General features: G+C 47.8%; 1 long non-coding RNA gene across 1 annotated transcript; it reads right to left on the reverse strand.

The window, feature by feature from the left end:
- Nucleotides 1-2,438: 2,438 nt before the first annotated feature.
- Nucleotides 2,439-5,590, reverse strand: LOC309872088. Its single transcript, XR_014315657.1, has 3 exons — nt 5,520-5,590; nt 4,959-5,097; nt 2,439-3,097 (listed from the first exon to the last, which is right to left on the reverse strand). It is a non-coding gene; the product is annotated as an uncharacterized lncRNA (long non-coding RNA).
- Nucleotides 5,591-17,707: the final 12,117 nt, after the last annotated feature.

The raw sequence follows: 17,707 nt of genomic DNA on the forward strand, positions 1-17,707 counted from the left end.
TATACTTGTGCACCGTAGTTGCTAGATTAATCCTCCCACAAGTTACCTTTTAAAGTGCTGGAAGAGTCATAAGCGTTTCAGGTGCTGTAGCAACTTGAAGGGAAAACACGTAGGCCTCAGCGGGGTCCTCCAGCTCCCCTGCCATGAGGGAACCAGGATTTCTGAGAGTCCTCCCAGCTCCCCTGAGTCACGCATCCAGACAAGGAGGTCCAGATTTGGAGTCTAAGTCGGCAACTCAAGGGAGAGAGCTGGAATCCACACAGTCAGAACTCTGCTTGAGGGCAGCAGTGCTGAAACGAAAAGGAATCCTTTTCTCTGGAGCAGTCTCTCTGAATGCCTGTTCCCCTGGGGAAGCTCTGATGTGCAGATTAAGGCGAAGTATCCTGGGGCGGAGGGGGAAGGAGGAAGCAAGGAGATTCATGGGAAAAAGGAGGGAAGGGAAGAGCCCCTCTTGGAGGCACACGGGTCAGTGGGAGATTTACGGGGGGCTCTGCCTGGACAAGGAACACCCGCGAAACCAGCCACCCTCCACCGCCCCCAACTGGGGACCATGTGGCCCCACGGTAAAATTTCCCCTGCGGCTTTGTCCCTGCAGGAAGCTCCCAGCTCTTCTCTAGAAGAATGCAATTCCTGCAGAAGCAGACAGACAGGTTAGGCAAGGCAGGCAGGTGGGGCTGACCCTGCCCTTCATCACTCCCGGGCAGGGTCAGACTGGAGGGCTCCGCGTCAGGACTGCCATCTGCTTGGAAAGGAGGTCCGGGGAAAAGCCGCTGATAGGGAAGCCTCTCTCCCCAGAAGACAGTCACCCATCTTTCCACCCAGGCCTTAAGTTCACCTCCGGCATGACTGGGTTGGGTCCTCAATAGACGCCGTTTTAATTTTCAGCAAAAAACGTCAGTCATCACTTCTGACTGTACATTTTCCACCCTGATTTTGGAAGGACTTTCTTACCTCTGTCTCTCCAAAGCTAGCTATGGAATTTCCCAACCTTCAATGAAGCCCTGGCAGACTCCAGCCCTAAAACATTCTGAGGCCGCATAAAGCCTCACCTGCGGCCTGCCACCAAGGGACGGTCTTGGATGGATCTAAGGCCCCATCCAGCACTTTCTCCGTTCTCTTGGTCCATCCAACAAAAAGGCCTTGAAGCCTTCCCCTAGTGCCTCCTTCTGGATTGATCTGGCAGACATTAACTAAACTCCCATTTTGTGCCAGGCACTGTAGCAGGCCCTGGGAAGACACAAAGACTGAGACCAGATAGAGGAGAGAGCAAGCCAGAAGGTCTTTTCCCTGCCAAGAATAGAGGACGGACGGACCACGAAGTCTGACACTGACCCTGTGAGACAGGATTACTTGGAAGCTCTCAAAATAATTTACATCATCAGAATTTTCTAGGCCTCACTTGCTGCCCCCACTGCAGTCAGCATTTTAGATGTGGCTGTAGTGATGAGTGAACCAAACTGTGTTGCAATTTTCCTCTTAGCACCCTACACATCTTCAAGCCTGGGAGAGCAGGTGTGAGAGAGGAGGTCCCAGGAGGCAGGGGAGGGGGTACCTCACTCATTTGCCTGGAAGAGGTAGTCCCACCATGTTACTTTGTTCATCTGTCCCCAAGCCCGCAATCACATTCTTCAGGACCTGCCCTTCCCCCACAAAGGGGGTTAGGAAGGATAACTGTTCCAAAACCAGGCTGAAGGGCTTGGCCCACTTTGGAGGGTTTCCAAACCAAGGCAGCTCAAGCCATCCTGCAGCTGTGCCTTTAAGAGAATGATGCAGGCCGCTGAGCTCATCTTTTATGAGCTCATCTTGCAGAAGGTGTGGTCTCCTCTTCCTACTATTTTTCTTGTGCTGCCAGATTCAGACTTAGAGAAATCACTACAAAACAGTCCACCTTTGCTTTCTCCCATGAAACACAAAAACGCAGCAGCAAACATCAAAGTCTGAACAGTCACTGTATTCTGCATTTCACTCCTGTGCCTTAGAGGTGGTTCTAATTCTCAGGTCCTTGTGCTCTGGCTCCTGAGACCTATAGCCATTCATCAGTCGTGTTTGAACTATAAATGTTATCCACTGTTCTTGACTGTGACTGTGTCTGCAATAATGAAGAATTAGGTCAGCAAGGACTAATCCTCAGAACTCAGTCTCGGACCCAGTTGTAAATATCACTTCTGCTACTACAAGCAATGTGATCCTGGGTAAGTTACTTAATTTCTCTGAGTCTCAGTTTTCTCATCTATAGAATGAAGTCAATAATACTTACCTCATATAACCCATGTGACAACTGAATGAGAGCATATGTAAAGAGTGTCGCCCATGGGTAGCACAGAACCATTACTCGACAAGTGGCCCACGAATGCAGTTGGTCTGGAGAATGCACTGTTGGTCTGGCATGGGAAGGGCTCAATACCCCACTGACAGCCATTATCTGTTGACCAGGAAGATCAAGAAAGGAACCACTTGTTTGTTAAAATTCTCACACCTCTCCTCCTCGATTTAGTCCTTCACTCTCTCTTGGTTGTCTGCCTGCTGCTGCCACCAAAATGTCAGAGCTCTTTAAGGACACAGATTATGCCCCAGTGGGCAGCAGAGTCTACGTTTTTAGACATTTAATAAATATTTGTGCATGGATGCATGGATATTTTTTTCAACTGACCAGCTGAATATGATTTCTGCCGCTTATGGGTGTCAGTATCCAGGAAGTGTAGAGTCTCAGACGGGAGAGACATGGGTTTAATATTTACTGATTCCTGATTCCTGCCACTGATCACTTTTAAAGGCATTAAATCCAAAATCTTTAGATCCTGCTGCTTTGCAGGACCAGATTAGATTGCATACAGGAATTTTGCATAGCAAAAAAAGATACATCCCCCTGATTTGCATCTCAATTTCTATTCCCTTCAAAAGGCTCTCAAAAGCCACATCGTCCCCCAGCAATAATCATGAGCAAGGCAAAGAAATGAAGAACTTTGGCTGGGAAGACATTAAATTAGTCTCTGTAATGTAGTAAAAGACATATCCAGGGGTATATTCTTTCCCTGGACTTCCTTCTGGCCCCTGCCACAGACTCTGAGCAGAGCAAGCACACATGAGGAAGGTTCCTCTTGGATAATGAGGGAAAATACATTAAAATCTTGTTACAAATCGCTGTTTGGCACTTTGGATTTGTTGTACTGTAGATCAGATCGTGTTCCCATGCACAGCAGTGTGTAAAAAGCTTCACTTCTGATAACAACAAAACCTACAATACAGAGTTTCTAAGCCACAGAGTCCCTTAGCAATAAAAAGCTGCAAGACCCAATAACCCAACAGTTCTCTTTCTCCTCTTTCATTGGCATTCCAGGGAAAGCCACTGTGCTTCTCCCTTCCGGTCTCCTAGGAATCATGGTGATAATGAGCGCTCAGGGAAGGGAGGGGGAGGAGGGATGAGGGGTGGATGAAAATGAGCCGGTTATTATAGCCCAGGGTGGTTATATTCAAAAGAGGAGTTTGGTCTGGTTGGAAAGGAAGCAAAAGGCTCAGCCTGCCTTGTAAAGACTCTGGGGGACTCAGAATTCCAGATGGAGAATCCAGAGTGGGGCTAGGTTTGTTTATATTTAACAGAGCAGTAAACCAGGTCATGGTTTCTCTCTGCCGTGTGTAGATTCACTGCTTGGGGAGGAAACACTCCCATGCAAAGATGGGACTTCCTCTCTTATCAGGAAGGGGATCTGCCTTCAGTAAAGCCCCAACAAGGCTTTGCTTGCCAAGTGAGAAGGACTGGGTGGCTGCCCGTCCCATTTGCGGAAGTCATTTCCTCTGGGGAGCCCTGCCCAGCCGAGCCCATTCAGCTTGGTGGCCCAGGGCACCCTAGGAAGCTCCTAACCTCCACTCACCAGAGCACGAAGCACCCACACGGTCCAGAGTTTCCCTTTAGATATTCTGCCCGTAGTCTTCACAATTAAGCTTGTTTCCAACAGGTGTTCTCAGAAGGGAAGAGGGGAGGGTGGGAGAGGACAGCCATGGGAAACACCCCTAGAGTGGTAAGTGATCCCATTACCAAGTCCCTCACTCCCTCAGGCCCCCATCTTAGTGAAGCCTTCTTGGACACACTAATTAAATATACAATTTGTATTTATATATCCCCCCAGCAGCCCCTAGCTCCTGTCCCTGCTTTATTTTTCTCTGTCGAACTTCATACCTTTTGACATTATTTTTTATCTATGTGTTTAGTGTCTCTCCCACTAGGGAGGGACACTAAACTCCAAGAAGGCAGGATTTTTGTCTCCCTTGTTCACTGGATTCCCAGTACCTAGAGTAATGGGTGGCAATAGCAGGCACGTATCTGTTTGAATCAAGGCCTATCCAAGTGCTTTGCATGAATTACAGCCCCCAAGCTAACGCTACCAGGGAACGTTGGTTTCTAAGGGAACATAAGTATCCTCTCCACAGAGTGTTTTAACCAACACTGTGTTAGTGGGAAGAGTCACTCTGCCTGATTCAAAGTCTCAGAATAAGTGGTGTTTCCTTCTGTTTCTTAAGTCCACACTGGTTTAAAAAAAAAAAAGCCAGACCCTGCTCTCCTCCTCTTTCTCCCAGTTAGACTTGCTTCCATCAAGGAGTCAGTCTTGGCCCGAGGTTTGATCTCCCTGGAAAATGGCTGGCACTCCACTTTCTTATTTTCACTGGGAGATGAGGCTCTAGAAGTTGCAGTTCTTAGTTAAACAATAGAAATCCAAACTGCCTAATTTAACTAGAAAAAATACTTATCGAAGAATGTTAGGCAGTTCACAGACTTTCTGGGATGGTTAGAGAAATAAGCCTAGAAGCAGCTAGAACATCACCCTAAATCACACCACAAAAGCGGTCCCAGAGACAACCCCATTTTTGCCACTCCTGCATTCAGACACTCAGTTCACCCCCACTCCAATCAACATGCCCAGCACTGGGCACTGACGCTGCCCTGGGCAGCTCATCCACACTACCTGAGAAAGTGGACGGGCTGCTGCAGCTCTCGCTTAAATGGGTTCACACAGCACTTGCTCCTTAACTTCAGGGTCTGCAGGGAGGGTGTCGTACTGGCTACAACCGGCTTCAAAGCCGGCTCCTTGACAGCGAGACAGCCTGGGAAAGCAAGTAGCCGATCATCGCCTGGGGGATGGTGCGGTCACATTCCTCCAATGATGAAGTGATCAAAAAAGTAAGACGAATGTCTACTTCGTTGATCTACTAGTTGTCCTGGCCAAATGCCCTCTTATTGCAACATTAGTTTCTAAGAGTAAACTCTTACAGTCCCCTTTTCACATGAGAAGATGGGCTTAGGTTCAGAGACTCGGCAAGGTCACGCGCCTCAATAAACGTCGGATTAAATATTCACACTCCCAGACCACAGTGACTCGGAGGCACTTCACGCCTTCGTCCATCGGTTGCCTTTGCTTTCCTATTCGTTATTAGCTATGTCCTAGTGTATATTTCCTTTTGGTCCCGTCTCCTCTGTTCCATGATACATTCCTATTCTTCTTTCCTTCTCCCCTCGACTCACTGACCAGGAGGGACGCCAGAGATCCGTGGCGGAGGCTGGTGGTTACCGATCCATCCGCCATTCACCTCTTTGCCCTGTCAACAGAACGTGCTCTTTGTCCTAGAGACAATGGGCTGGGCCTCCAGAGAGAATGGTGATTGGTCCAACGGTAAGCATGTGACCCAGTTCTGGCCAATGAGATGTAAGGAGTAATCTGCCGCGGAGCTTCCGGGGCTCCCGGATGACAGAGAGGCGTGGGAGGGAATCACGGCTTTGTGCTCCCCTTCTTCCGGCTTGAAACTGGTCCTGGGAGGGCACTACCGCCGCCACACTAACTGCCCCGCTAGGAATGGGGCAATAAAGCCTCTCCAACTCGGCACAGTGTGTGTGCACGTTCCTTAGTGCTCCGCGCCCACCTGTACGTCTGGTTCTCAGTTGACCTGGTCCTTCTCCCCACCTATCCACGAGTTCCAGCAGCAATTCATCTCGGCCTTCACCTCTCCAGCCTCCTGTGTGCTTCTTCTTGGGTCTTCCATCACCTCTGATTCCATGACCACCTTAGCACTCCCTGCCATGAGGTTCCCACCCTGCTCTTACCTGCCCGGTTCCACTTCTCTGGTGCCTGGCCTCATACTCCACCCTTAGCTCTACCAAGTCCTCTTCTCCAGGAAACTTGACTTCAAAGTGAGCAAGTTTCCCTCACACCTAGAAGGAGAGGGCAGTTGCACAACATTGTAGATGGAATAAATGCCACTGAATTGTGTGCTTTAAAATAGTTCACTGAATTTATGTGAATTTCACCTCAAAAAAAGAAATCCCTTCACTCTAAACCTGTTTTGCTCACTCCTTTCTCTTGTTACTAGCCTTCACCAAATATGGCCCTCCCTTGAAGAATGCACCATATCTTGGGGCTCCTGGGTGGCTCAGTGGGCTAAAGCCTCTGCCTTCGGCTCAGGTCATGATCCCAGGGTCCTGGGATCCAGCCTCCCATTGGGCGCTCTGCTCATCAGGGAGCCTGCTTCCCCCACCCCACCCTGCTTGCCTCTCTGCCTACTTGTGATCTCTGTCTGTCAAAGAAATAAAATCTTTAAAAAAATTGGGGTCTGCTTGTAAACATGTTTTATGAAGATTACTATATAAAACACAGATTTCTGGGCCTCCCCCAACACACAAAATTTCTTCTTCAGTACATTTAGGGTGGGGTATGATAATTTGCATTTCTAACAAGTTCCCCAGTGATTATTTTGCTGTTAGTCCAGGGACCAAGGCTGTTGTGAGATATGTAAAAACTGTTAATATAGTTGCCTCCAGGGAGGGGCAACCTTGTTGGCTGGGTCATGGGTGAAGACCTCCTTACTGTGCACCCTTTTGTATCTTTTGAATTTCTGTGTATGTGATGATATTACCTACTCAGAAACAAACTTGGGATTGAAAAAAAAGAAAAAGGAAAAAAGAAATGAGAACATCACCACCTTAAACTCACTACCCTCACCCACATGTTAAGAGAGTTTTCTTTAAATAACTAGAGACTGTTCTAGAAGGTCACCACCCTCTCCCTCATTCTCTCTTTGCTTCTCATTTGTATGCTGCACATCCGCTCAATGTTACTTTATTCAAACAATCCCTGCTGCTGGGTACCAGAGCACATTTCCACCTTCCAAGAGGAATCCTGCTTGTGTTCAAATAGCTAAAGAACACAATGACGAATTCAGTTGTCTAAGAAAAGAAAGCAATCATGAAATACTGTTTTCCACCCATCAAATTAAAAGTTATTAAATATCCAAAATATGTTGGCAGGCACCGGGGAACACAGACTTTTGCGCTACTGGTAGAAATAAAAAATTGGATCATCTCTAGAAGGCAATCTGGCCTTTAAAAATGTGCACAGCCTTTGACCTAATTAATTCCACTTATAGAAATAAATCCTAAGGAAGCAGCAAGAGATGCATAAAAGCATTTATAATTAAGGGTGTTCATCTCAGCATGAAAAACCAGAAAAAAATCTCAATGTTGAACAATCAATGTTTATTAAATATACTGTGCCACATTTACCATGGAACCCAAAATAACAGTGAAAAATCATATTGTAGAAAGATACTTAATGACATGGAAATGTGCTCGTGTTGTATTATCAGGTGACAGAGTGTAAATTGGGTGACAAACGGGTGATATGATGTAGTTTCCTTAGAAAATTATAAATATAAAATGACTTGAAGGATCTGTTCTACAGTGTTTGCTAGTGGTTACCGCCGCCTAGAGTGATTATAGGTAGACTTTATTTTCATTATGCTCATCAGTATGTTCAAACTTTCCACCCGGAGTGTATACTACTTTTATTAAAAATAAAAAACAAAAATGGGGGATGGAAATGATGCTTCCTCCTATGAGGGCAATCAAGACCGGTCAGGTGGAGGCCTCTGAAGGAGAGTATTCAGGGAGCTCTGTCCAATGCCCACCCTGAGACGCCACTCCCTTGGGCTGGGCGAGTTTCTGGCAAATAGGGATGTGCGGGGGCGAGAGCTTTTCACTCCGGTCTCTTTTCTGCTGCTGCCCCTGCTTCTCATCACAGGACAGCACCCACGGGAGGCATCACGGTGGTGCCCAGCCCCTGGCCAGAGCCCCAGCAGAGCCTATGGTATACCAATCCACCCGAACCACTGGCTGAGAAGGAAACCTGGGCGCAGGTCTTCAGGGCAGGAGCACGTGTCCTGACCTGCGTGGAATGCTGGGTGGTTTGTGGTTAACCACACCCCCCGCAGAGCTGGGCCCGCTTGAGGCCAAGGACGAGCGTGGGAGCCAGTCCTGGGAGTGAGAAAAAAAGAAAGTGTAGTAATCAAGACAGAGACTTCAGTTGAAACAGTGCAGGAGTTGACAGAGATGGAGGTGCAGATAAAGACTGACTTAGACTAACTGAGGGAGAACCAGTTTTTCCACCGGGGACTGGATTTTCCTAGGGCCTGTAGCCCCTTGCTCACACAGAGCCATTGTTGAAAACACCACCAATAAAAACATCAGGGTGATTCTAAGAAAATGCCCAGTCTGAAGAATATACATATGACTCAGGTCTCTTGGGGACTTTTTAATATGGTTATTCTTCACAGCCATCTTCCAGGGTAGGCTAGCCATGGCATGGTCCCCAGACTTTAAAAAAACAAAAAGGCTGAGGAACTGAAGTTAAGTTTCTGCAACTTGACCATGTTGAAAGGTGACACTGCAGGATCTATCAGGTTAGTTTACTGTTCGAGTAAAGTTTCCAAACTCTGTGAACTTCCATGTAGCAAAAAATATATATAATATATAATATATATTTATTTATATATAAAATATTTTATGTATACTTGTTATATATAAATATATACTAATTATATATAAATTTCTTTTTGGCAAAGATTAAAGCTGTGATTTAGTGGAATGAAGCACCAGATATAGAAAAACCACCCAACTCTGCAACCACCAGCCAACCGTCACATGAGTCTGAGTGCTTACCGCACACGAGAGAGTCGATTAACCTCTTTGAGCCGTGATTTCCTTGTATGTAAAGTAGAGTTCACTCCTCCAGCAAATACTTATTGAGCACCTACTACAGGTCAGACCCTGTGCCAGGCACTGGGGACCCGATCATGAGCCAGTTCCCACCATCATAGGGATTAAATAGTGTTATGGCCACAGCCTGTCTTTGGACCCTGCGAGTTAAAAACACTTTTTACATTTTTGAATTAGTGAAACAATTAGAAGGCGCACATTTTGTAACTTGTAAAAAATTATATGAAGTTCCAACTTCAGTGTCCACAAGTAAAGTTTCAGTGGAACACAGTCCCATTCACAATTGACATAGCGTCCAGAGGCTGCCTCCGCGCTCCAGTGGCAGAGCTGAGCAGCTGTAACAGAGACTGGATGACCCACAAATCTGTAAATATTTACTATCTGACTCTTTATCAAAAAAGAAAAAATGAAAAAAAAAAAAAAGCATGCTGACCCTTGGAATAATGGAAGAAAAATAAGGTGATTACAGACTCCTAAAAGCTCTATGAATCTAAAAGAAGGAAGGAATTTGTCAAAGCTGTTAAGGTGAAAATTAAAATGCCGCATTGCTTTATCTAGCGTTTAGGAGCATCAGCTCTGCTCCCTGATCTGAGTGTTTCTAGGTCTCCCTGGACTGTAGGTACCCACCAGGTGAAAGGCACAGGTGTATCTGGAACGTCAGTGGCTCCTGCCTCCACCTACATGATGCAGGCTCTCTAGCCCCACCAATGATTCTCTGGTGTTCCAGAGCCTTCGAGTGAGACTCATGTGTTCTCAGGCTGCCCTCTGCGAATACATCTGTATCCTTACCAAAGGTGCTGTTTCCATGACATCAAGGGGGCAGGGACCAACATGCAGTTATGCTTTCTGCTAGCCTCAACACTCGAGAAAGATGCGTTGCTGCACAGGTGGGCATGACGATGATGCCCCTCCTCCACTTGGTGTCCCTGGGAGTTAGCTTTAAACCCAAAGCACACAGCTATGGCCTCTGTGTCCCTGAGACCCTGTGAAAATGACACCTTCGGTCCCTGCCTGCTGACTGTCCCACTGGCCTGGGAGACAATGCCCAGAGAAGGGCATCTGTGCCAAACTCTCATCCTTCCCTTCCCCGGTGTTGACTTTCCCTCCCCCTCCCCCATGTCAGCTGTGGAAACCAAGAAAAACAAGGCTGTACCCACTTCGAGTCTAGCCCTGACATAAGCGCAGCCATCTTGATGTTCCAGATTATCACAAAATATTTTTTGGGTTCTGACATACTCAGGTTAGCACTTTAAACAGTCCCTCTCTCTTTTAATGATTGATTTAAACCCCTGGACTCAGCTGCATAACTCCTCTACACATTCCCCAACTGACCAGTGTTGACCCGAGTAGGTAGGGACAACTCTACAACCCTATTCAGCAGGAAGAAGTTACAGAAGATAAGACCTTCCACCTTCAACAGCCTTAAAGATTTAAGGGTCAAAATTGTTCAGGGGGAAATGTGGAGGCCGATAAAATTCAGGCCATCCCGCTTCAAGTTTAGCTGATGTGGGAAACAGAGGCAGAAGAAAATCATTAAAATTCCTCACCTACTGACAAGCCCTTGAAACAGACAGAGTGCCTCTCCCCTGGTGACTTAACTGCCCTCACCTTGAGATTTTGCTAAGGACAATCCTATCCTGACCAACCCCCTACCCCAACAGGTCCGACCAGGATCCTGTAAGTCTACTTTAACAATTCCTTTATCTCTAAACCTCCAAGATAATGTCAAGAATCATTCCCAAGCATATGGCCCACTGATGTACATCTAAAGGGTCTCACGAGAAGATTTTTATTATTGATAATAAATAACCTCTCTCCCAACAATAGTTAGCCCCTCAAGGTCCTGGAGACCTTGATTCCTTAGAGATGTATATCATCCATAATCCCCTTTGTCCTCACCCACCATGGAGTCCATCCCTACTCTCAACCTTGCCTGTGCTTCCCATGCCCACAGCCTTTCTGGTTCGGGGTCCAAGTCCCTATCCCTGCTGTGTCCGGTATACTTGGGCCCAAGCTTAAGCTTGTCAAATAAACCCTCGTGGGATTGCATCAGTGCTTGGCTCCTTGGTGGTCTCTCGGACGCAAAAACTCGGGCATAACACCAACCACCCTGTACTGTATTGACTACTGAACACAGTTGTGCTTCACTTTTATAATCTGCTGCATGATCTCCGTGTTTCCTAATCCAGCTCCCTGTCAGTCAGCCACCCACCCCTACTCCCACCTCTGGTTCCCTGGGGATGGGGGGTGGGGAGGGGCACCCTGGCCTCCCTAATGGTCAGGTTGGAGCCCCATGGGCTGGACCCTGTCCCTGACTACTCAGCCCCACAAGTCCCACCTGCATCTGCTCTGACAGCAACACCCGGCTGTCAAGGGTCCAGTTCCCCAGGTCTGCGGACCTCCTGCCACAGAGGCCCTCAGGGCTCCACCGGCCAGGGCACACCCAGCATTTCTCAACCTTGCCTGTGCTTCCCATGCCCACAGCATCTCGCCTGCTCTGTGTTCAAACTGGGTCAGCATCCTTAACTGTCCCTTATCCACCCAAGCTTGGGCTTCCTGCCCCCCTCCCCAATTATAAAGAGCATTTTCAGCTCCCTTCTTTAGCCCAGAAACTCTCACCGGCTTGTGTGAGACTGGGATTCCGGTATAGAACAACCCTGCTGTCCCATTAGTTAATTCTGGCCTTTTCCAGGCTGGCTTCCTTCCCTTACCCTGAAGGACCTGGGCCACCAATGTCCCAGCATGGCTCAGGGCCCAAACCCACTTAACAGTGACCGCACCTGGGGTCACAGCTTGGTTCCAGGCTCTGGCAGAGCAGAACCGAAGGTAGGGAGACAGGTGGAAGAGGCAACTAGTAACACACATCGCACTGTCCCTGAGCCGGGCTCAAAAAGTGGGGTGGGCCCAGCTTAATGGGAAAAGGCAGCCAGGAACAGCCTGAGGCGGTGGGGAAGACAGAGGGGAGTAAGGGGTGACAGAGCACAGAACTGCCCCCCCTCCTCCGGGGCCCGTGATGAGTTTCCTTTTTGAGGAAAGTCGCCGTCTGCATTTGTTTCTGTACCTTTAAGGAGGCAAGAAGCCGAGACAAAGGGACCGAGGGAAATATGCACGCAGAACTCTCAAGCGATTAGCCAAATCCCCCGGCTTCTCTGCCCTATTTCCAAGTGTGTGGATAGATCCAATTCCTCTCTTGTTCCTTGGTCCTTCCTAATCCAGGATATGATTATATGAAGTAGATTAAAGGTGTCTGTGACCAGTGTAGGACCTGCCGCGTCTCGGAAACCGGTTTTGCAAGAGTCTGCGTTCAATTTAATTTAATTAGCAAACTTGGAAAATGCTCGTGCTGACTGCTGGTTCTTGATGACAAAGTGAAAATGGATGCTAAGTTTGATAGGGAGTGTGTAACTTATGAGACTCTCAACAATGCCCTTAAAAAGCAAGCTCTCAGAGGCTGTGATCTGGCATGTTTCAGGAAGAATTCTTTCATCGGGTGGGAAGTCCAATGGGAGATGTCCAGGGTCCCTCCTAATTCAAAGCTTTTATGTCCCTGAGGTTACTGGATGCCAGAGTTCAGGGCCAGAAAGACCAGCAGTTTAAAAAAGACTTGACAACGTGTTTTACCCAGAGCAAAGTGAGTCCAAACATTTCAAACTAGAGCTGTCAACAAAGAATATGTTTGCAAACCAGATACAACATAAAATAAACTTCAGCCGGCAAATGACAAACCTTCCCTAAAAAGGTAATCAGATGGTGAGTGAACAAACTTCGGGAGTGCTATTAGGAAAGATTTCTGCACTATCCAACAGGCTTTCACGCTTTTAACTCCAAATGGACCTGTGCACTTGCTTGGGGCTTGTGGGTGGGGTCGGAAGGGAATTTTAAAAAATGGAAAAGTTAGGATTTTTGCACCCTTCTCAGCTGGTGGCTGTAGGAATGCAGAGAAAAGGAGGACTCTGGGGCAGCTTTGAAAGGGAAAGCAAAACAGGCTAAATCCTGAGGATTGTGGTGGGGGAAGAAAGGGTTATAAAGTAGGTGAGGTGAGGTTCGCAGGCCATGTAAGCAGGAGGTGCCTCTGGGACAGTGGGACACACCTGAGTCAAGCTGCTGGTACCCATGGCCAGTGGACAGGGAGTGGCTTACCTTCCTCTCTCACTGATGTCCTTCCAGATCTTCAAGGCACCACATTTGGAAAAGTTCTCATTCCTTTGAGGCTCATACCACTGACCTACACTAACTTCTACCTGTTATTGATGTGGGGTTGGGGGAAGTTATAGCTTTGACAAAATAAATTTTTAAATATTTTCACTGTGCAATAATAGATCATACTTACAAAAGAGTGTGTATGACCTCTATGTACAGTTTAAAGAATAACAGTGAAGCTAAGAACCACCCAGCTTAAGGAATAAAATACGGCCAATGCCTTGAAGCTCCTTCTGTTCCTGGGCCCCCTTCCAATCCACTCTCCATCCCTGCGCGGGGGGTGGGCAAGCCACTGACCTGACAGATGTATTGTTCACTCCCTAGCTTTTCTTCCAGATTTCAATCCATTTATAAGGGATCCCTAACCATTATATCATTAGTGCCTGGTTTCGAAGCTCATCTCAAGAATCCATACTAATGATAATCTCCTCAATTTGCTGTTTTTACTCCATGGTCGATATTTTTGAAGTTCGTCCACATTTATATACGTAACTGGATTTTATTCATTGTCAGGGCTGCATAGGTTTCCATTGTCTGATTACACCATGATCACTTCTTGATTCTTTTGTTTATGGACATCTGGGTTGTTACCTTTTTTAGTTACAAACAAAGCTATTGGGGCGCCTGGGTGGCTCAGATGGTTAAGCGTCTGTCTGCCTTTGGCTCAGGTCATGATCCCGGGGTCCTGGGATCGAGCCCCACATAGGACTCCCTCTCCCTCCACCCCTCATCTCTGCTTCTGTGCTCCCGCATGCACTGTCTCTCAAGTGAATAAATGAAATCTTTAAAAATAAATAAATCAATAAGCAAACAAAGCTATCGTGAACATTCTCATACATGCCTCCTGTAGAATATGTGGGAGCATCTCCCCGGGCACAGCTACCTCGAGTGTCGTCTGCAGCCCCACTGCTGGAGCACGAACTGGCCCTGCTTGACCACGAGTGAGGGAACTCGCACTAGATCATGAAACAACTACACTATTAGACACTGTGTCTGTCGGGGGACCAGCAGTTTTCCCCGAGCAGGACTCCACTGTGAAGGAGCCGCTGAGCTACGTTCTGGCACAAGCATCTCATTTCTTCTTACATCTGGGACTTTGCTGAGCGTGAGGTGCCTGTTGCCTTTTTTCTTCACCTTCATCTCCCAACCTCTAGGTGACCTCTCCCCAGTCAGTGCAGACTCTGACCCCTCACTCAGTCTCGAAGTTTTGCTCAACAAAACTCTGTTGGGTGGATGGATGGTTGGATGGCTGGCTGGCTGGCTAGCTGGCTGGATGAATGAATGGTTTGACCTTTCCCGCCCACACATCTACCTTAGGAGCCTCCATGTTCTTCCATGAACCTTATCTCCCAGTTGATTTGTCAGAGTGGGGCGGGGGCAAGCCCTGACATGCAAGCTGGGACAATCAAAGACCTTTCCAGCACTTTCCACCCTGGAACCAAGAAAGGAGGTCATTCTATCTCCAATGCAGAAGCTATGACGCCATTCACCAGGGCTGTCAGCCTCCCTCTTTACCAGCTCTGGAGGAAGCAGGTCTGCAACGAAAGAGGACTGAGTCGAGGTACGGAGAAAAGGAGTAGGAACAAGAAGAGGAGCGAGAAGCTGGCCACACTCATGGCTCTGCCGTGCTGGGCTTGGCTGTGTCCTGTCCTTTCCATGCAATTATTCAGCCTCGTTCTTGGTTTTCTCCTTTTAGCCCAAGCTGGCTGGAACTGCTTCCAGGTCTGGAAAGAAAATAAATACTGCATACTTTAGCCTTCTGAAGCTGCGGAAAGCTGGAATCAAGATCAACCTTTGGACTGCGGTGCTGGTTTTCATGGATATATTTGAAGAAGGGTTGTCAGTCCTTCGGATTTGTGTTGGTACAAACACCAAACCAAAACCCAGACCAAACCAAACAAAAAATTCCAAGCAAAGGGGACGTCTGAGGTCACCATACTGCCATAAGGGTCATTCTCATCTTGCCCATCATGGCTCAGTGATCAGCTGGGTGGTTTTGCTTGGCTCTTGACTACAAGTGTCTGGACACGGATCTCACACAAGGCGTGCGAGGCCCCCTTCACCAGAGGGTTCCTCTGTAGTACATCATTGAGGGAGCCGTGGGACACCACCAGGAAGGCTCTTTCTCCGCATCCAAATATAACCCACATGTATGTGGAGGGTCCAGGAAGAATGTGTGACAGCGGCTGGGACACTTGGGGATCTGGTGATAAAAGGAGATGGAGAAGCTCAAAGCAAAAGAGCACTAAGAAATAGCAGGCGTCTCCTGGGGAACATTTGAGCCAGAAATAATTGCTTTAAAAGCCAGGGGGGCTTTTAAACCATTTTACCACAGAAATTGAAAGCCCTTTGTGGGCATTTCATCTGTCTCAATTCAACCTGAAGGTGGACACAGAGCACAATTAAGTCATGGTCGTGGTGTCTGGAGTGGATGGATCAGATCGGGGTGCCCCCACCTCACCCGTAGATGAGCACCCTGTGTGTCCTTGGGTCACCTGGTCACAGTCTGCTCTGGGATCTGCCCAAACTGGCATGCCCCTCCTCCAGGGTTCTCTCGAGTCTCTTCTGATGGCTTCCATCCCCTCCCTTCCGTGTTTTCTCTCTTTCCAGGGCTGCTCCCTTTGCCCTGGAGAAAGAAGAAACCCCCTTTGCCCACAGCCAGAAGAGCTGAAAGTGGCTGGCCACTTAACCCCAACCCCGAGTCCCTTAGCCAGTGAATGCAGGGGAGCACAAAAGCCCACCTCTCTTGACTCTGTCTCTCCTGCTACAAGCTTGGAGCAGGTGTTTGAGAACTCTGAGAAGTAAACCGTAGCAGGTGAACTGGGGAAAAAGATGGGGATCAAAGCACCACGAACCCAGGGGTGAGTTTGCCAGTAGTTTTTCCTCCAATAGCCAGCTCCCTGCCTATACTCAGAGCAGCTCAAATCCCAGAAGACAGTGGGGCACAGACTGTGAGTACTCCGGGGAGGGGAGGCCAGGCATAAAGGAATTCTCGTGCTCGGAGACAGAGAGCAAAGCATATGGCTTTGTTGTTTTTTTCTTTCTTCCTTTCTGCTTCTCTATGCCCAGCCCCCAAGCAGTGCCATGGCTACAGCGCCTGGTAGAGAGGACCAAGCTCATGGAGTGCTAGCCATTGACAGTGATGTGTGAATGATCTTTACTGAATGATATTTTTTGGCTCAGGACTGGTCATCTCAGCTGGGGATGAATGATGTCGAAGCTGGAAACTAGGGGCTAGAAGAGAAAATTGTGCTTCTCCTGGGAGTTATGTTTCCTTCTTCCACTTGAGAGTCAACCGCATTATCTCCATTCCTCCCTCTCCTTGCTTTCTCTTCCTCCCTTAGTCGAAAGAAGAGATGAGCGTGTATCTGAGAGGACGTGTTTTATAGGAGTTGAAAATGAATAAGACTCATTTCCTCACCTCAACTTCAAGCCTTGACTGGAAACACTATTAAATAAGTCCAATAATCTGTAAGTTAACAAAAGCTGAGAGAGAAAGAGCACTAGCCTTGGAATCGGAAGGCCTGGATTCAAACCACAGCTGTAATTCAACGGTGGTGACCGAACATTTATACTCCGTGACCTTCGGTCTGCTCTTAAATTGCATCTTTATTGGGGGTAATAATACCTGCTTGAGGATTCATCCCTTGACATCTGGGAAAATACCTGGTACACATCAGGTATAAGGATGGTGGGACTTGGTCTTGAATCTTCTCTCCCAGTTACTCAAAATTTAAGCTAGACAAAATGAAGGGAACTCAGAAAATATCAAAAATAGAATGTCAGGGGCATTTGCGTGGTTCAGTGGGTTAAAGCCTCTGCCTTTGGCTCAGGTCATGATCTCAGGGTCCTGGGATTGAGCCCCACATCGCGCTTCCAGCTCGGCAGGGGGAGCCTGCTTTCCCTCCCAACCCCCGCCTGCTTCTCTGCCTACTCCTGATCTTTGTCTGTCAAGCAAATAAATAAAATCTTAAAAAAAAAAAAAAAAAAGTCACAGCTGGAGTTGTGACCTCTCACCTCTGGGAAGAGAAAGCGGGGGTCCAGAGGGGCTAAGCCAGCTCTCTAAAGCCTTTAACCTGGTCATTTAGAATTTGGTCTTCACCAAGGGGTTCTCAGAATTCTGTCCCCACCCATCCCCTTATGGTGAGCGAGTTAGCATGGTGGCCGCAGGTCTCACACATAGGAAGCCGGCTGACAGTAGCTGAGAGGGCACTATGTCATACAGCCCCGGCCTGCATGCCATATGAGGTAAAGGAACTTCAGGATCCGTGGGGACAGGGAGGCCCTCTCATGAGCCTCACAGGTTATTTGACTGGAAGGGAAAGATTAAAAAAAATAATACCTGGGGTAAATGATCTACCACATGAGCCAGACTCCTCAGGGCACAAGGAGAAAACAACTTTATTCTTTCCCACCAAGACATTTTGACTCCTCTCCGGGGGCCCCTCCCCCAACCCCAAATGACAGCTC

The sequence above is a fragment of the Mustela nivalis genome, assembly GCF_964662115.1.
Source record: "Mustela nivalis genome assembly, chromosome: 8".
Classification (NCBI taxonomy): Eukaryota; Metazoa; Chordata; class Mammalia; order Carnivora; family Mustelidae; genus Mustela; species Mustela nivalis.